Source organism: Protopterus annectens, chromosome 4.part1, assembly GCF_019279795.1.
Source record: "Protopterus annectens isolate FY-2018-M chromosome 4.part1, PAN1.0, whole genome shotgun sequence".
Lineage (NCBI taxonomy): Eukaryota > Metazoa > Chordata > Ceratodontiformes > Protopteridae > Protopterus > Protopterus annectens.
The window spans coordinates 941,330,325-941,352,147 of NC_056734.1; positions in this window are offsets into that span (position 1 = coordinate 941,330,325).

A 21,823-nucleotide genomic window follows, 5' to 3' on the forward strand; every position below is an offset into this window, starting at 1 on the left:
AGAGGAGCCCAGCTACTTTTAAATCCTAAAAAACAAAACTCCTGCTTTTCTCAACAAAATCAATCTCATCTGACCTTAAATTATTCTCACAGGATAACACAGAAATTGAAACAGTTCCCACAGCTAAGCATCTAGGTGTAACCATAGATAACAAGCTAACTTTCAAACACCACATCTGCAATAGCATTAAAAAAAACACGCATCAAACTAGTAATACAATACAAACAAAAAACTTTCTTGGATAGCTCCACCGGAAAAAACCCTTACCAACACCTATTTGCTTCCTTGATTCTTATATGCAGCCTCCTTATACACCAATTTACAATCTTGTCTTAAAAACAAGCTCCAGTCCTGCTACCATAAAATTGCCAAATTCGTCACAGGTTACTCCCTACCATTCCCACTGCTGCCTAGCTCTGAAAGAACCAAATTGGCTCGAACTGCAACAACACTTAAGCCTAGTACAGCTGGTTTCTGCGCATAAAATGATTTGTGAACCTGATAGCTGCCCAGTCCTCAAATCTGTCCTAAAACTCTACATACTTACAAGAGCCCTCCACTCTGAAAACAAACAACGCCTAACAGTCTACATTCCAAACAAAAGAGTGGGAAAGTGCCTATCCTCTCATGCCACTGCAAAGCTCTGCAACTCTCTGCCAACAGGCATTACTACCATTGAGATCTTTAACAACTTCAAATTCACCCTAAAAAATGTTTTCTTTATCATCATACCAGCCTCTGCTCTTTCCCTAACAGGTGAACTCCATTCACTCTCTAGGAGCCTTCATTCTATCCCTAAAACAGGAATTTCATCTACTAACCACTAGAATATTGGACTAACAGACTTTCCATATCTCTACACCCTTAAGTTTCCCATCCTTCTAAGCATCTACTTGCATCTAATGTTCTAGTCCTCTGATCCTCATTCTTTAACTTAGTCTAACTTGATATATATATATATATATATATATATATATATATATATATTTATATATATGTTTGCAATCTACCACTTCACTTTAATTTTGTACATTTTATTATTTTATCTACCTCTCTGTATTATTGCATTTACCTCTTTGTACTTATTTAGTATTCTGTTATTATTAATGTGTGCTTTAATAATTGTTTTTTATCTTGTTCATGTAAATTGTCTTAACTTTCATGTATCATTTGGAGCCTTTCTCCCTGGGCCTCTCCTGAAAATGGGTTCCTAACCCAGTCAGGCTTTCTAAGTAAACAAATGTTAAATAAATAAATAATAAATACATAATATATCCAGTAATACAACAGAAATGACTGAAACATTTAAATGTGTTTAACAGAAGTGTTACATGTGGATAAAAAGGCTGAGGTGTTAAGAAAACGGACTATGACATATTAATAGATGGAAGACAAAAGATGTTTGTTCAGGAATATGGAGAGCGCACATGCTCTTTACTGTAATCAGAAATACAGTGTTGGAACAGGAGCTACACAGAGAGACATAGTGAGGAATTTTTGGCAGGAGAAGGAAATGTACTGCTGTGCACTGTGATGTTATATTTCATAAGATGCTAGGAAATGAAAGAAATAATGCAGTAAGAGGATGATGGGATATTCACTTGCAATAATGTAAATATGAAGGGAAGCTGAGAAATTCCTTAGTAGTTAGGGCAGAATGTAACTGTGTATGTGTTGGGGGTTCTAAATATGAGAAATGAGGAAAAAATTAGTAAGTGAACATTATTTTATAAGGAAGCATTGGGAATGAAGAAATTATTAGATAATTCAGCTCAAGTTATCTACAGAGTAGCTTTTGAGATATTTGTCTAGAATTTACTAAAATGGATGCAGAGTGAGGAGTAAAGAGAAAGGTAAAATAGGACTCTCTTATTTTATTCCAACAGACTTGCAATGTATTTGACTTCTGAATTCATTTCAGAAGTTCTTTCTGTTAGCAGTAACTAGTTTGTTAAACCTCTTTTCATCAAAGGATTTCTTAAAATATGGTCTGAATGGAGGAGTGATATCATTTGCATTTCCAAAAAAGAGAGCCCGTAACTACAGTTAATCAGTTTGTATATGAGACAAGAAAGTAGAAAGGTAACTCTTGCATTTATGGGGAGTCAAATGGCTTTCCTCAGGTAATGAAAGTGATGATATATAACTGGAACAGGTGAAACAAATCAGCATCATTTGTTAAGTATGGTCTCTAAAAGGTTTGTGGTGCGTGGAGATTTTAAGGAATGAATGAGTAGGTCAGACTCTGACTTAGAGATCAGGTCACCTTTAGCTAATGTTGACATAGCTTCTGGTATAAAATGGCTGTAAATTGAAAAGCATGCTTTTAGCTGAGATAGTACTTTTCCCACTGTGCGTTCATTGTGGCAAAAGAAATTAAATGCACAATATAGGTGGATACTTCCTTGACTATAGGTTGTCTCCTGGAGTATTTTATTTATAGTTATGACATATATGTTGACAGTATGGTATGACGTCAGATTTTGTGAGGTACTAAATAGTATTCCTGCAGACTTTGGAGGCTTATGCTACACTCCGTTATAGATGGAGAAGTTACAAATAGAAATGAAGTGATTCTGTACAGTATTCCCCACTTCCTTGACTGTGGGAACTGAACAGTAGAGTAAGACGTCATTAGCAGAAAATACAAGAGAGGAGCAATACTGCATTGGTGAAATTACCGATGAAGAGGGAGAAATGTACAGGACCAATAAAAGACCCCTGAGATACTGGAAGGGAAGATCCCTGTAGAATAGAGGAGAGTTGCTTATTGTTTCATACCAGGAATCTTTGGTTTGAGTGGGAGATGGAGAACCAGGAGATAACCATTCTGCTAGAGAAAACTTGAAGTAGATTATATAGTAGTAGTGTGAGTCACTCCCTCAATGGCTCTTTTTGATTCAATGAAAACTCCTGCTCAGAGTTGTCCTTCTTTCTTGGATATATAAATGTGATTTGTTTCAGTATATCGAGTGGTAAGGGTGTTATGACCTTCACAAAATCCATGTTGAGAGTTTATCAGTAGCTTGTAAGTGGTGATTGTTCTAGTATCTGATTATGAACTATGTCAAGTAGTTTTGTAATGGGGTAGATTATGGAAATGGGTGTGTAAGGCTGTGGACCTTCTAGTAGGTATGCTTTAGGGATTTTGACAATGAGTGCATGGTTAAATTGACCTGGACCAATTAGTGATAGGTGAGACAGGTTGAAAATGTATATATATATATATATATATATATATATATATATATATATATATATATATATATATATATATATAGAAACCAAGGTACCCAAAAGGAACAGAATAAGTCCGTGAACAGTAACGTTTTCACAAAACGTCAAACCCAACTTTCAAAGGCAATACTGGTCAAAGATAAAGTACCAAACGTTACTAAACATCCAGTTATAGCCGTTCAAGCAAAACAACAGCAGCCGTTAATACCTCGGTAATGATGAAAGAACGCTGCTGCAAAATCAATCCTCACAGTATCACAACGTTCTTGAATGAACGACCAGCAACTTAATTAGCAAAATAGCTCCACTTGTTAGGAAATAAACCATTCGGTTCAAAAATTAATATAAAATCCTTTATTGCAGTTAGCGCTTTCACGGCGTATAAACACCGCTTCCTCAGACAAACAGTTTTTGGCGCTCAAGTGACGGTTTAAATACTCAGACCAATCACTTCGCCAACATTAATTAAAACCACGTATAGCAACCATTATAATAAAGACTAAAAACATAATTAGTTAGACTCATATAACAACAGTTATAGTCCAAAATAATTATATCACGAAAATCCTAGAAACAATCCAAAGTTAAAATAAAAATGATGAAAAATACAATAAAAATGTGCAATAAAACAATAATAAAGGTTAATCTTCCTAATGCTGACCAATATTGATAATAACTTAATTCTAATTTGAATTTGTATAGCTCATGTTAGACTAAGCGTGTACATATATATATATACATACATATATTATATATATATATATATATATATATGTATGTATATATATTTATACACACACACACACACACACACACACAGTCACATACACACACACACATATATATATATATATATATATATATATATATATATATATATATATATCAGACTACTGCACATGCTTGCATGCTACTAGCTCATGACACATATGCTTGCAGCCATTTGCTTGAAAAGGCAAGTGCTCAGCTTTCTACTAGCTCTGTTTTACTTATTATTGATTTATTTATTTTATTTTACATTTGTTGACCGGGCTAGTCTAACTGGATATATGTCCATTTTCAGTAGAGGCCCAGGGAGAAAAGCTCCAAGGAAAAAACATACAATTTAATAGAGAGTAACATCAAGACAGTTTTATACAGCAATAATAATACAATAAAAGCAGTTTTATACAGCAATAAATTTAGCATAACATGTTAAGCTAAAGAAATTCTTAAAAGAATATAAAAAATAGAAGAATTAAAAGTTTTTTTTTTTTTTTTCAATTATAACCTACTCTTACTAGAAACAGGTCTTAGAAGGGTAGTATACTAAGTAGGTTAAAGTATACTACATTTACATTTTACATTTGTTGACTGAGCTAGTCTAACTGGATGCATGTCCATTTCCAGTAGAGGCTTGGGGAGAAAAACTCCACGTATTTGTACAGAGTAAATAGATGGTAAAAGAATAGAAGTTATACAGTGTTGTCAAAAAAAAAATCAAAAAATTATAAGATAATACAAACGTTTTAACTAATACTGTATAATAGTAATCCAGTTCTTTAAGGTACAGAGATAACTTTTACTTATATACATATATACATAAAATTTGTGTACTATAGGATATATTGTTAATTTGTAATAGGTAGTAGAAGAAGGAAGTGTGAGAAGAGTAAGTGGGGAGGGGCAGAATTAGTCAGGGTTAGTACAGGAGCATAGCCAGTGATTATTGAGATATGGTTTTAGTTGTTTTTTAAAAAGAAAAAAGAGAAGTCTGAGCTGTGATATCGGAAGGAAGTTGATTTCATAATTTTCCTACAGAGTTGGAGAATAAGGAGTCACCTGCTGAGTTGTTGGATTTAGTAGGATTAATCAGCAGTTTGTTTGAGGAACGTAGATTTCTGAGATTGTTATAAGGTGTGATGAGGCTAGAGAGTATAGGAGTGTTGCTAGGTTGATACATGGTCTTATGAGCTATTGTAAGCTGGTGAAATTGAAACTGGTTAAGGAATTCTAGCCAGTTTAATTGTTTAAGATTAAGGCAGTGATGTGTACTGAAAGGAGAGCCTGTAGCAAATCTAGCAATATTATTATAGGAAGTTGTTAGTTTCTTGAGGTTGTTTTTGAGATATTAGTATAAATGGGAGCGTACTTAACTACTTAGCCCTCCCAACACCTGTATAGTCCTACTAAAACTCTAACTTTTACCACAAAGATACCACTCAGTTCCTAACTAGAGTTCTTGCTTCCTAACCCTAAAAAAACTCCACTTCCCTACCTAAACCTAAAATCCACAATCGGGCTCTAAACCCAAAACTTCGTTCTCACTCCCAAAATGCAAAGTCTCTGATCATTCACTAAAGCTAAAGCTCAACAGCATGATAAAAACCTTAATAATAATAAATAAGTGCATTATTTCTGTTTGTAGTATATATTTTTATAATTATCATTTTCTGCTGTAATACTATCTTAGTAAGTAATACTTATGTATATTGTTTCTGTTCTGTTATAAATTAGATCCTCCCTTATTTTTGTAATTGTATGTTGCAGTATGTCCTCCTTATAGTTTGTAAATTTTGGTAAACTGTGCACTGATTTTAATGCAGTTAAAGTATTGCATTTGTTGCTCTCTGAGCTTGGGTTGTAACTGAAAATAGCAAATAAATAAATAAATACAGTCCACTCCCCATCCTTAACCTTAATGTCCCCATCACTCCCTAAAATGTAAATGTCATCCTCCCAACCTAAACTTCATGATCACTCCCTAACACTAAACTCAATTCTTACTCCTGACAATCCCTAACTCTGAAACTCCTCTCCAGTTCCCTAACCCAAGAACTCCTCTTTTGTTGTGTAACCCTAAAACTATTTTCCTTCTCACTAACCCTGAAATCCTCCACACACTCTGTAAACCTAAGTCCCCTTCTTGACCACTGCCCTAATCTACAGTCTCACCCCTTCCCACTATCTCCATATGGCTGCCACACTTACCTCAGTCAAACTCAAATAACGTGTCCAGGTAAAGTGCTCCAGCTGCTTTCCCAGTCTCATATCTGAGTTTGACCATGACAGAACTCCTGTATGAGGAACTAGACACTCAATTTCCTGTCTCCATGACAATGGCCTTTGAATAATGGGGATTTGAACTCTTATAGTAGAGCCGCTGATGCATTTATGTATATGATTATATCATTTTGATTAGACTTAAAATCAACTGCACAAATAAAGAAATGAAAAACAACACAGATTATAAAGAAAACACCACAAATAAAAAAGGCACAGTTGTTTTGCAAAAGACAAACCTCCTGCACCCCTGTGTGAGAGGGGGCTTCAAGACCCAAACTCCTTCAGCTTTATATAAACCAGCTCCAGGATCAGAAATTAAGAGGGAAAGGGCACATTTCAGTCCCTTTCAGTTGTCCACAGGACATTTATCCCTGTGTGCCCTTAAGTACCTTCACTATACAACAAACAATTCACATTCCTGTACAAAAGAGTGTCTGAATAATTTTGCAGTAAAACACACACACACACGCACACATGCACACACACACACACACACACACACACACACACACACACACACACACACACACACACACACACACACACACACACACATGCACAAATAGTTTGACTAAATGTTCAGACAAGTTTTATGATTTCACTCATATATAGGAAGCAAAACACTTTTTTTTTTTAAACTGCTTGCTGGTATTTGTTTTAATATAGCTATGAAATTCAGAAGTGGTAATTATTTGTTTACTTCTTAATATTTCATGCAATGAGAAAGACTGCCTTTTCCTTCCTTTATGAACAGTAGGCAGACTGGACATTTTACAGCTCTCTGACTTCAGGTAGGAGGTTCTGTAGAGAAGATGTTGTGTTATCTGTTTGTGAATGTTTTACTAATAGCTTATTCTACTGCAGTCTTACCTTTTTGTGCACAGCTGTCTTATTTGCTTGTTACGCCTTTTAGCAAAAAAAAAAAAAAAAATAATAATAATAATAATAATGATAATAATCATCGTGTCCATGATGCTGATCCAAGAAAGCTCTATTTCAAGCCTGCAGAACTAGATGGGTACAATAGATTAACATGCACAAAACGGTTGCATTTTTTGAATGTTAGAAAGTATCATGTGGTCCAGTCTTATTTAATGTATACAGTACCTATATGAGCATGCATTGACCTGAAGGGCTGGAATCATTACTAGTAAGTGTCTGTTCTAGAACACAGAAGTCAGAATGTTTGTTTGTTTGTCTTTTTGGCTTTTCCCAGTTAGGGGTCGCCACAGCGGAACTCCGGTCTGCTAATGATTGGCAGTAAATTTTTATGGTACCGAGTTGCCAGCCCGATGCCCAACCTTCAGCGAAGGCATGCCCATTCACGCATGCCTTTTGAATGCCACTCGACCATGGGGAGGACATGCAGACTCCACACAGAAGGCACTCCAGCCGAGAATCAAACAGGAGAACCTCTTATAGAACCAAAATATGACATCAAAAATGAGGTAAATGCTGCCTGCTGTATTCAGCTTATATGTACAAAATGTCAAGTACTAAATTATTTGTGGTCATCCATGGCCAAATCAAGAACTCATTTACTTGGAGTACAAAGCAGAGATGGACTTTGATCCTGCCCAGCATGAGCAACAATGATATGTTCGCTGTCTCTCTGCTATTAGTCTCTGGGCTGAATCTACTGATTTGAAATTTATTACAGAAAAATATCCGAGTACTTTGGCAACCCTCTGATTAATCACTCCGTATATTTTGCCTAATCTATTTTGAATATTGTTGAGAGCTACAAAGGCTTGGGAATTCTTATCACAAATAATTTCTCCTTTAGCAAACATGTTTAGGTGATCAAATTTAGTACTATGTGGCAATTCAGAATAATGTTAAAAAAAACAACACCAAGGAAAGTAATTGACTCTGATTTATAACACATATATACATCCAATTTTAGAGTATTGCAGCATTTTTTGCATTTACAGTAAGAGTCAGCTGTCAGTTATAGAAAGTGTAAAAAGATATTTCACAAGAACGTCTATGGTGGCAAACATTTGTCATATAAAAAAAATGTAAAGTATACAATGAAACCTTTAATCATTATACTACTGCTACATTTGGGGCAACATATTGTTGGCCTGTAAGGTAATTCATGATTCCTTTTTACAGAAAAGTTTTAACATAGGCACACTTTATAACATTTCCCTGAGGCATAAACACATAACATTGCTTATACTATTACTGAAAACAACTTCAAGACAAAACTTCATTACTGTAAAACTTCCAGTATTATGGAATCCAATTCATATAAGGGTAAAAATGATAAATATGCTTACCTTTTTTAAGAAAGAAAAAAATAGAACAACAGTATTGCAAATGCGCTTTATGTTACTTGATGATCTTTGACCCTAAACACTGACTTGACTTTGAATACTCATGACTAGCCTACATTATATGGTGCTAAAACAAACCTTTTCTAGACAATATTATTGATTGTTCCTTGCAGCAGAAATATGTACATAATACTTTCTAAAGCATTTAACAGTTTGAATGGAATGGCATTCTTTCTTCTTATATGATATATTGTTATAATTTCTGTAGCAGCCCTGATCTTGTCTATGGATCTAAAGTGCGAAATCTGATATTGATTGACTTCTATGCTCTCTTGCTGGATTTGCATGCCTGCTTGTTGAATAATTTGGCTTGATATCAGTAAGTGATACTAGATTTTTAACACAAACAGTTATGTATCATTCTGGACTGAACAATAGTCTCTTCACTGAATAAATGAGCTTAAATATACAAAATTTAAAAACATTGCTCAAAAGCAAACATAAAAGGGGCCATGTCACCACTGTTCCTGCATTTATTGAAAACTGATAAAATATTTAAGTATATCTGCTGATCACATTGTTTGTAAAAAAATGTTTATCATTATAGCACATTTTTCTTCATCCAAACTGAAGTCTCAAATTATTTAGCCAGAAAATGTTAGAGGTAGAAATGTTAGTGATTGCCTTTCATGTCTGATTGCCATTTTTTATGGCCTTAATAATTTTCACCCTGCTCTTTCACATAACTTTTGTCAACACTGTTCAGACCTCTGCACTACATTCACTTTTTGTCATAAATATTCTTTCAAGCAGAAATATTTGACCTCCTTCATATGATGTAGTTAAGCAATATGTATGTAGTCTCAGATTTGGACTGAAGAATTCAGTCCTTTTAGTATTTTGAAAGGTTTACATGTTTTCTATTTTAGTTCACAATAATCTAGTTTTGTGTGGAAGGGGCAATCTTCTGCCAAACTCCTGTGTATCCACTGCCACAATTTCTCAAATCTTAAATAGTTTCCTGTATATCATCAGAAAAGGTTGCACATATCCTGCCCACTTTGATTCTTCTTCTTTCGGCTTTTCCCGGTTAGGGGTCGCCACAGCAGATCACCTTCTCCGCACATTGAATGGCAGTGGAGTTTTACGGTGTCGAGTTGCCAGCCCAGCACCCAACCTTCCACAGAAGGCACACTCACATGCACACCTAGGGCCAATTTAGAGTGTCCAATCCACCTGCAGCATGTCTTTGGGATGTGGGAGGAAACTGGAGCACCTGGAGGAAACCCACGCGACCACAGGGAGGACATGCAGACTCCGCACAGAAGGCACCCCAGCCGAGGATCGAACCAGAGAACCTCTTGCTGTGAGGTGGCAATGCTAACCACTGCACCACCGTGGCCGCCCGTCCCGCCTGCTTTGATTATACCTCTTAAATTCTTGGCACAAGAAATCTGGACAAAGTGAAAAACAATGGAAGGACAAAGGGTGGAAAATAGGGACAGAGTTTAAATATTGCTATTATGAACTCAGAAATTTGATTAGATAACACACTTTGTATTAGCATATATTTTCTGAAGGATATGAAGTCTGAGAGTCAAATGCATGTCATTATTTATTACTTCAGTCCTTTGTGATTTGCCAGAAAACCACAAATGTTATGAGAAACAGACAAAAAATTTGTTGCAAAAATGTGGACATTCTCTAAAAATCTGGACAGTTGAGAGGTATGACGCATTCTAGAAACTATTACATCAGACATAATGTACTCTTCCAGAAATGTCTTGTGTCCAAATTTTTCCCATGAGATCTGTCTGCTTTGATGTACAATATGAACCAGGTGAAGTGAAATAATATTTCAAGAGGACTGTTGAAACAATTTCCTCCTTCCCATTCTGGATAAAAGTCTTGAGAACCGACTATAATACCAAGGTTTACTGTTAACAATAAAAAGCAACACAATCAGAAAGCATGGATATTCCAGGATGGGGATGTTGACAAGGATGTTTATTTTCTTAAGATTTCTATGTTGGTCATATGGAACATAAGGGATACATTTTCAAGACCAGGAAAACTAAGGGTACTAGATGACGGAACAGAATAGCAAAATATATAAAACAAACTTTTTCCAGACCAGATGTGAATGAAAACAAATTTGTTGAAAAAATAAAACACACATTTTCTAACAAAAAATGATCAAATCAAACTCTCAAACAATTTGAGAGCATTTCAGAAATATTTCTGATATAATCACTGAGATCAATAACACAAGAAGCCATACCCAGTTTAATCAAAAGATAATTAAACATGTTTTCTTGTGCTGTTTTATCCTGTGTTTTGACTTGTTTTTCAATTCATATGGTGGATACATAATGTATGCTTTTAAACATTTCTGGAGTTTGACAGTTTTACCATTTAATTTCACAATGAGTGCATGTTTAAATTGACCTGGACCAATTCTTGATGAGTGAGACAGGTTGAAAATGCATATCAGAAAATGCTTTGGTTATGAGAGGCTGTGTCCAGATTTTGTGTTCATAGTTTGCCACCATTATGGACTGAAAGAAGTGAAGTAAGTTTGGAGTTACTCCTTCAGTAGGATATTGTACCACTATATGAGTGTTGTTTGTTTAATTTCCAATTTCATCAGTAGTCACATTTAAAAAGGAGAAAAAACTAGAGCTGGGTGGTATGGTGGGACACCCTCCCCCCACAAAAAATTTAAGTACGTGAACTGAAATGGATAAGGAGATAAGTGGATGGAAAGGGGTCTAGGTGAGGAAATGTTGACAGCTAGAACTACACCTAGGATGGGAGGCTGGAGCGAAAGTGAGGTAGTAGTGCCTGGAATTACTAACACTGTTTCTTTCTTGCAGAATGTTATGAGTCCTACTACTAAAGGAATGCTGGGCTGAGTTCATTTTGCAAATGAAGGCCTTATTTAAGGAGGCAGCTGCACTGCCCCAACTAGCTAGTGAACCCACAGCAGACCCTAAATGGGGGAGTATGAAAGAAAGTGCAAGTCAACTGATGATCAGACAAAAGAAGAAACACCAAAAAAGGGAAGACGAAAAACTCAGTGGAAGGAGCAAGGAGTCAAAGCAACACTGCTTGCAGTCCTATCCATTGACAGATAACGCTTTAATTTTTGAAGAAGAATGGGAGACTAATCAGGGTGAATCAGCCAATGAGTATTTCTCAAGGCTCTTGCACGAGTTGAATGAAGATGTCAAGATTAGGTTTCTGGGGTTGTTAAGGTCAGAGGTACAAGGACAGGTGCAGAGTATCCAGTCCGAAGCAGTCAGCAAGGAGCTAGTAGGTGGGCAAGGTCACCTGGTACTTCCCAGGGATTTGGGTATTGTATTGTTGGATAGTGAACTGTTTAGTCTGGTAGGACCAGCAGGAACAAGCCATGATGCATTACCTGCACAGTGGCATTAATTACAAGCTTTTCTGTCAGGTGGCATTTATGGTTTTATAATTCTGCGTATCACATTGTCTATGAAAGGAATGATATGGAGGGGAGAATATGTGGATGTGTTTGGCCTAATAGGTGCTGATGGCAAAACCTCAGGAGTAACAAAATAGAAAGTGTAGCATCAGAGGGTAGATGAGAAGAAGAAAGGTAAGTTAGGAAGTGGTAGTGATGGGATAGTTTTAGGAAAAACTGATGATGGGGTGGCCATTTTGCCATGAGTGTTTGGTGCACATCCACCCTTCCCACCCATTTTATTTTCTTGATTATTAAATAAGTGTATGTGCAAAAGAATTATTTTTTGCCAGAGTCAGAGAAGTCCACATTAGTGAAGAACCCCATCTTTTCTCTCTTTCCTTCCTGTGAGTCATTTGCATAAGTTGTAGTGAGTGGTAGCATACTGCTCTACAATTAGGGTGGATTTTGGATGGTTTACAGGGAGCAGTACTTTTAATTCTACTTTTAACTATTTTATTGTCCAGGGAGCATTTGCACTGCCAAAATCATTCTGTTTTTAATACTGCTTTTGCCCTTTAATATTATGTCATTTTGAGCTGAGATGTGTGTTTATTATTGGAAGCTTGTATTTATTAATAAACTGGTTTTAGTGGCTCCATTTGGTGTTTTTTTATTGTATCAGAGTAGAGGTATGTGAACAAATATATTTTTTATTCAGATTGCCTGGTCTGCTTTGGTATTGTTCCCTCACTTTCCAGCATATTCAGAATACATTTTAATGGAGAATTTGTGCTTTTATTATATCTTAATCTTCTATGAGCTACTCCAGCAAAACAAGTTATAAAGGTTGGAAGATGTAAAATAGAGATATTCCAGGGTGGCAAAAACATTTTGCAAAAGATACACATGCAGCTGGTGATCTAGGCACAAATGTCACTTCTGAGCTGCACCCAAAATTTGGGGCTGCAGTACTTAAAGACACTAGGTTAAGGGGGTGAAAGACTCCCATTTGGCAGCTGTATACCTACATTTATACCATCATCAAGAGACATATGCATGGCATTCTCACTGTGGTTGTGCCCTAATCTAGATTTATTTTATTTACATGCCTAGTGTTTGTTTACCTTAAGTGTAGACAGTTCAAACTTACTTTTTTTGTGATATAACTTGGGCCACAAACCAAATGAAGCCATACGCAAACAGGGCAATCAATATAATTTGTACGTAAAACACTGTCGTGCAGGGTGCTGATAATACATGTTGCATGTAACGAACATAATGGGGGGAAGATTTCTTAACATTCTTTCAGTTCACATTCGTTCAAGGAGAGCACTTCTAAATACAGAATGCCAAAAGATAAACTGCAGTAAGGCCAAAGTCAAAAGGCCAAATGTTGAAAACCTGACAGCATATATGGCTAAAGAATCACATATTCAGTGCCTCAGTGTATAAAACAGTGAAACAGCAGATGTCAGTAACATTAGTTTGTTACCATGCAGAACTATAATACTCAACAACGCTCAATTTACAAAGGTCTATATGATCTGTATTCCAACTTTAAATGACGATATCCCTGTACTGTGCCAAGATATTCTTATTCAATTTCAGAATAAGACCACGTACTAAGCTCATTTTCATATTGTTTTGTATAGCTTAAAACCCTTCAGGGAAAGTAGCCAACTGAATCTCCATAATGATTATACATCGAAGAGCATCACACATATGCATATTTGGTTATAGTATATAAAATGATAGAAAATGATGCATTATCTTAGAGCATTTTTGGTTCTCACTTTATAATGACACACACATAATATGATTCTGATATATACTGAGTTTTTCAGCTTTACATTTCTCTGTAACAGTACAAAGTATTATAGCAATTTTTTCTGAAAATTATACCATGACTGCCTGATACAAAATGCATTTAGCTGGTTGTTCCAGCTATAAGATACATACACAGCTTTGTCTTCTCATAACAATGTTTATTGCCCATTAAGTCTAAACTGGGGTGGGAGTCACAGGTCCAGGGAGAGGATTCTTTATGAACTGGAGTTTTGCTTATGATTTTATGACAACTCAGTGACGTAGTAATTGGGCCATTATTGTACTCAAGAGTACTGAGCAGAACTTCACCACAGAACTTCACACAGCACCCACAATGAAGGCCAAATGTAATGCAAAATTTCAGGCTGTGGCAGGAAAAGCACATGAACTGGAATCACTGGGGCCATTCATTGGAAGGCTATACCTTTGTCCTTCTAAGATTTCATTGAAGATAATTTTGCCACTTCTAATATAATATAATAAGATCTTAGCACACATTTTGTGGACATCAGAGGTTGAATAGTCTTCAAATGGAAACGACCATAGTGCCAGACAGTGACAAAAAAGCCTTAACTAATGCTATATTTGCTGTCTATATATAAGAGACCATATACCACTTTTTTGAAGGCAGTTCAGGAAAAAAAAAAAAAAAAAACCTCAAGGACCCTTAATAAGATACTTTGGTACAAAACATATACATTGTGGTCAAGTGGAATATGTCAGTTCTGAGACAGTATATTACCTCTGGCTATACATGAATCACATAAATTCAATGGCCATGCTTCTGTATGCCAGATATTGTGCCCGCCCAACAAACCATATCAGTTATCATTCAGACGTGATCCAGTAACTGACATTTGTTTACATACATCACCAACCACTAAAAATGACAATCTTCTTCTCTATAGTTTTGATATTTCATTGAGAAGAAATTGAAACCACCATCCCACCTTAATTATTACTGCCACAAAAATTAAATAATAAAAGTCAAAATCAGAGACCTTCTGGGCAGTGATGAGAGGTGTCTGTGAGATGAGCATTATTACTGTTTTTACCATAATGCTGGCAGTGATCAGCAGTGTTCCTAGCTTTGTGATCTGTGGGGACAGTTAAGATGATTAGTGAGATAAGTGTATTTTTACAATCATGCTGGTAGTGATCAACCAGATCTCTTTGTCAATATTTCTCTGGTCTTGTGATTCATATGGAGCAATATGGATCGGGATACTTTAATGTGTGGCAACTTGTTTGTGTGGACTGTGGAGGTGAAACAATATTACATAACCATTAGATGTCCTGGTTATAACTGGTGGGAAGGGGTTGGGATTAACTAAATAAAAGTAATTGACCCTGTTGTTGTATGTGCAATTTAAACAGTCACTATCTGGCTTTGAAGCCCTGGAGTGTTTTGTGAGAGGTAAGATGGATTACTTAAGTGGACACATGCTATGCATGGGCAGAGTAAATAGAATTGTTGTGGCTGTCTTTGGAGGAAGAAAATGATTATCTGCCTGCTGCTGTTTGATTATTATTTTAAATTTGCAGCACTAATATGATTATTTGAAGCAAAGTGTGATATTGTAATGTATGGTAACTGTGTGGAAAAAAGTGAAACACTTTATTAGTCATCCTCTTTTATCACAATCAGACATCTGAATTGTAGATTGAAGTGGCCATAACTACTTGATGGGGGTTGTCATTATGAAAATAACTGACCCTGTTAGCATTGGCTCAGTTTAACAATAATCTCTTGAAAAAATAAAATATATATTCAAAATCAGATAACTATTTCATAAGTGTAACCCAGAAGGTTGTTGTACTTGTGTGGGGATGAGACAAACCAAAAAACAAACTGATAATCCACAAAATCCGACTAATAACTGTACGCCAAGGAACTTGTAAATAAAATACAAATTTATTCTTATCGAATGAAGCGCTTTTTGTTGGCACAAATGTGTCAGCTTCTTCAGATTCAAAACAGTTTTGTGAAATACACACACCACTTAAAACAACTTACTCTTGTCATGTGATCAGCATCAGCTGGTGCTGCTGTTCTAGAGACTGCTCATATTTAAAGTGATATTACATATAAAAAGCAGTAATAAAACACATTGTGCACACTGGTACAATGTTCAACAGACTGATAAAACCTAATCTAAGCTAAGCAGATTAACTATGCTTAGCAGTCAATATCGACTGCTTAATAATAAAGAATAAATCAAATAGTGTTACAGTTAAACAAGTTAAACTTATGGCGATCCTGGTTGAATAACAATCCTAAGAAGTTAGAAATTGTCAACCAACAACTCAGACAGGATTGGTTCTATGCTGTCAGGTAACTCAATTTTACAATACAAGTAAAAGTGTTAAAAATACATTAATAACCAATTTTGCCTCATACTTCCTCCTTTCGTTTCGTAAATTTTTGGTTTGCTGTTTTTTACTGAGGATTACAGCATGCATCAGAGTTTCATACTTCTTATTCTTCACAAAAATGAATGTTGTTCTATTAACTGTTGAAATGAACTGGAGTGGTATTTAAAAGTGATACCTAATGTTGATCCTTTGTTCCCCCATTATTTTTAGATTTGTCCAGAATTCTTGAAGAAGTTTAGAAGTATGTTGTTGTTTGCATGACAGTGCGTGCAATGTACTTTACTGGCTTTCAAAGCCAGTAAAACCATTTGCATTCCTATATTTGTTTTTGCATGGAGCAGATAAAGCTTCATACACTACACAAAAATATAACAAGGTGTCTGATAATGACCCTTATTGCATGTTCTCAACATCAGTGACAAGATTCACATCTTGAGCTTCATTTGTAAGGTGGTTATGTTCCAAGGTCTGATTTTAAGCCTCTGTATTGTAGTCAAAGTACGCTACACCAAACGTTTTGCTAATGACAATTAAAATGATGTAGATACAAAAGAAGCAGTATTAGTGATGCTTGTTATGCATGCATGGCATGGTAAAATAAACTGCAGCATGATAAAAACATTCACAGCATGTGAAGATATGCATACAAGCAGTGTTTATTATCTATTCTTACCAAAAGAAAAGGCATTTCAAAAATAGCAACACTAGTTGTATTACATGATACATCTGAATGCAGTATTTTGGTCTTAAAAGCCTAGTGAACAATATACCACAAACTGTGTGTTCACAGAGCTTTATAAATTGAACCAACCAGCTGAAAATTCAGCACAGCTCAGTTATTTACAGATACATTCCAGGCATGATCATTTAGCAGTTACATATGCAACTTAAGCTTATATATTAAACTATAACTTCATAAATTGATATACATCTGTATTCAATGGTACCAATATAGTTTTACGTTTGATATGTGACATGTTTCTTGTTTTGACAATTTTGTAATGATAAAGAAGTATTGTGCTAGAAAGTCTTTTGTGTGCATCCCAGTACAGGAATGTTGCATGTTCAGCAAAAGATGTCAAGACATAGAGCTCTTTCTTTGGTCATGTGAGAATAATATTAATAATTTTTGCAGTACTGCTTGCAGTAATTACCATTTATGTATTTGTAAAATAGCTTGCTTATGTCTTCGAGTGCATGCATTATACATGTGGATGTAACTTAGCTTGCAGAAACTCTGATAATGACACTACAGATACCATATCAATTAGTGTTCAGGATATGCAGCATAAACCATTATTGTCCACATATAGCTATGACTGATGGCTGGAATACATAGGACACAGACATGCCAATTAGGATATGGTTGATATCAAAACATCAGCTGGATCCAATTACTTCTGTGACATCTTCTGTGTATCACAGTAAACTGGTGCTGGAAGACTGGTAGCAAACCTCGGCATCTTATATGCTCACTGGTATAGAACATCCCGATGCTGCAGGTGGTGATGGAGAAGAGATATATTAACAAGGCTCAGTGACAATGAAAGTAAGGCATGTATCTACATTAGTGGAGTCTGATGATTGTCATGCTCAAATAGTGCCATACATGTCACAGCGGAATGCCTTAGATGCTAAGTTATCCAGTGACAGGAGTATTATAGTATGAATTTAAAAAGGAGTTTCCCACAGACTGCATAGTGACAGATGTTGTACACATATGAAGCTCATTCCCTGTAATCACCTTCCTCTGCAGGCAGAATTCCTCTGCCTCCTCTTGTACAGAGAGCTGCTTCTGATATCCTTTCTATAGCATCAGATACTAGGATACATAGGCTACCTGCTTGTAAACCTGCAAAACTGGGATCTACTTTATAAAGTCAAATGCTATCTGCTCATATTTTACCTACTCTTTGAGAATCATGTGACTCATCGTATACTCTTGATCAGCAGTGAGTTAAAAAAGTAATTTTTGCAGGGAGGCAAACCCATCTTTACCCCATGATATATGGCCTCTATATGCACACCCCAAAGTGCAAACATAGTACCTCTGAGTTCATTCAAATGTGGAGAAATAGAGTTTCTTAGGCAGACTTGTCACTGAACTCCTGCCTAGGATTATGGCTGAGCATTTGTAAAAAGGATTGTCCCTTCTTCTTTTCTTTCCCTCCCTCCCTGCATTCCTTCGGTCATCTCCCTGCATTCCTTCCGTCATCTCCCTGCATTCCTTCCGTCATCTCCCTGCATTCCTTCCGTCATGCCGGCACATAGAGAGAGTGGTGACTTACTCTGCTGTTGCTGGAGAGTGGTTGTAGTTCACTGAGCAGAGATATAATGACTCTAGTATTTAGTTTGCATGTCTGAGGTGAGTTTTATGCTGCAAGTTGATATTGAATGCCTTGCTAGTAATTTATGGGCTCTAGTTCAATGTCAAGAAACGTATAGTTATCCCCTTTGGGAAAAAAACATGTACCCATGAGTTACCACATAGGTGGCAGTACACTAAACACTGAAAGTGTGATAAGAGACTTAGGGACACAGGTGGACAGTGGTCTCACCTTTGATAACCACATTGCCACAACAGTCAGGAAATCCTTCTATGTGGCACACCTCATCACTAAGGGCTTTTTATCCAGAAAAAAGGAGGTCATTGTCCCACTGTACTCATCCCGCATTAGACCCATTATAGAATACAACACCCTGTGTGGTATGTATCTCTCAAGACATCTGCAACAACTGGAAAGGCTGCAGAAATACATCACTAAAAGAATCACAGGCCTAAAGCAGATGCCCTATGCTGACCACCTTAAAAAACTCCAGCTATACTCTGTCACATATCGTCTACTCAGAGGCGATCTCTGCTTAACATACAAGACCATGTCAAACCCAGAGCTGTTGGACATGCTACACTTAAAAAAATCCCAATCCCTCAGAGCCATACGCTCCAGGGATATAAACCTTGTCATCACAATAAACAAAGCATGCTGGAGGGATAGGCTCCTGACCCAGAGACTCCCCAGACTCTGGAATAGACTGCCCATACATGTCAAATGCACAAAAAGCCCAAAAATGTTAAAGTCCTTATTGTGAAGGCTGTTTGCAATACAAGCTGTAACACTGAAATTGAAATCCACGAAGTCGGAAAAACTTAAACCTACTTTATTGTTAAATGTGGTTAAAACTACAGCTTCATCAGAGGCAAAAGTAAAATGCAGTGTCAGAGTCAAGTTTTAATGAAAGCTCTGTTTAGGAGCATTCTCAAAAGTATGTAGTTTCATACTTTTAAAACAGTTGGAAACCATAAAACATTGATGCATCAGCAAATGTGCATTAAAAGCATGAAAGTGTGTAAGAAATATATCTAAAAACAATGCATAACAGTTCTGCATATAAAAATGTTTATAGAAAGTATCTAGTGAAATCACTACCTGCAACTGCAGTTGGAAGCCTTGCTAAGTATAAATCTTAACAGTGGTGGAAAGTATATGTTACTACAAATTACTATTAAAGTAAAATAAAATGAAGTGAAAAGTGAAGTAAGATAAAGGTAAAGGAGTTATCTTTAATGAGCCTAGTAATATTTGCCATTCTAGCTCCTTATTCTCCAAAACTGTTTTCTTGACCTGGTCAATTGCAATAAAATGAAAGCTATGTCCTTGATGTTTCAGTTTAGCTAAAGCGCTTTTTCAGTTTCCTTATGGCATAATCATGTTGGTACAGCCTGTCCAGTAGTCTCCGGTCAGACTTGCCTATGTAAAATGCTTCACAGCAGTTACACTTAGCTAAATAGACTATGGATCTAGAATCACAGTTAAGCTTATGTGTAATGTGGTACTTATTACAAAGGAATTGGAAGCCTTCACAAGGTGGCAATAGTTACATGCCCTGCACTGAAAACAGCCTTTTGTTCTAGTCAGCAAAGTTTTCAAATTATTACCTCTCCTATATGCTATCAGAGGTTTTGTGCCTAACTTGTCCATGAGTTCCTCATTATTTGTTATGTAATACCAATTTTTATAAAGTATTATTTGAATATTCCTCGAGTCAATACTGTAATTTGTGATGAAACTATTTACAAACGAGGTCCCTGTTATCTCAGTGTTGGAGGTTGCCCTAAGAAAGGGTATGTTCTTCCCAACCCTCGGATTAGCCTCTAAGTCTTCCTCTTGTCCACTGAAAATTTTGTGTGGAAGTAAGGGTAGAAATTGACCTTCCCTTCTTTTATTATTGACCTCATCCAGTATTTCTTCAAATAAAGTATTTGGGTATCCTCTGTTGGTGAACATTACTTGCAAGATTTTACATTCTTCTTGGAATAGTATCTCATTACTACACATCCTGGCAATTAGCTGTCCCTTTATGATAGCCTTCTTTTGCTTGAATGGGTGGCAGCTGTTGTAATGTAAAAGGAGTTGCAGTAAGTTGGTTTTCTGTATATCTTTGAAGAATATTCACAATTGTTAACTTCTTTATACAAGTGAACATCAAGGTAGTCAATGCTTAGCTCTGAGAATTTAGATGTGAATTTTAAAAGTCAGTTGTGTTATTAATAGAAGAAACAAATTCATTTGCTAGTGTCTCATATCAAAAAGGATGAAAATATCATCCAGGTATCTTGTGTAGAACTTGATGAAGAATGCTGTCAACCTCCCAGTAGGCCATAAATAGGTTAGCTACTGTAGCACCACATGGGGACCCCATAGCTACACCTTGTTTCTGGAGATAATATTTCCCATTAAAGATGAAGAAGTTGGATGTAAGTATGATGTCTAAAAGTTGGGATACTAAATCAATTTCATTTTGGGGATCTAACATCAGTGAAATCCATTCAATAGCCTCCAAGTGGGGTATAGACGTGTATAGATCTATGACGTCGATAGTGAGGAAGTTCAGTGAGTCGCTGTAATCAATTTCAGTTATCTTTTTTAAAAATGTCCACGAGTCCTTGCAAATGTGTGATATTTTCTTAATATATTTGCTCAGGATAATTTCTACAAGTTGGGCACTGGGGTATGTAAAAGAGACTCGGCTATCAATCAATGCCCGGATTGGTGGATTAACCAAGTTTTATGAATTTTGGTATACCAAAATTACTGGTGTCCTAGGCATTGTGATGTCAATGTAATTGTAGGTGTCAATATCAATGCACCCACTAATAAATAGGTCCAAAAACCTAGTCCTAGAAATTGACATGTTCATCTCATTCAGTGACGATGAACTATAAGCTGGACTATCGAGCACAGTTTCCATTTTACTAATATATAGGAAGTTGTCAAAGATTACAAGCCCACCTCCTTTGTCAGGTTTTACTACCCTGAACGGTACTTTACATAAGTTTTCCAAGCCTTGTAGTTGTTCTTCTGTGATGTTATAGTCTAACCGGTCATTTTTAGTATGTGAAAAAGTGGCCATTTGTCTGAGGTCCAATTCACAAGTTTTTTCAAAAAGTTTTAAAATGTAGTGTAGTGGGGGGTTGTAAGTACTAGCTAATTTCAAATTAGTATTCATGTTAGTAACATCATTGTTAAACATTACATGCAAGTTCAGTTTCCTGACAAAGCATTTCAAGTCAATCAACGTCTTAACAAGGTTACATTTAGTTGTAGGACCAAAAGTGTTCCCG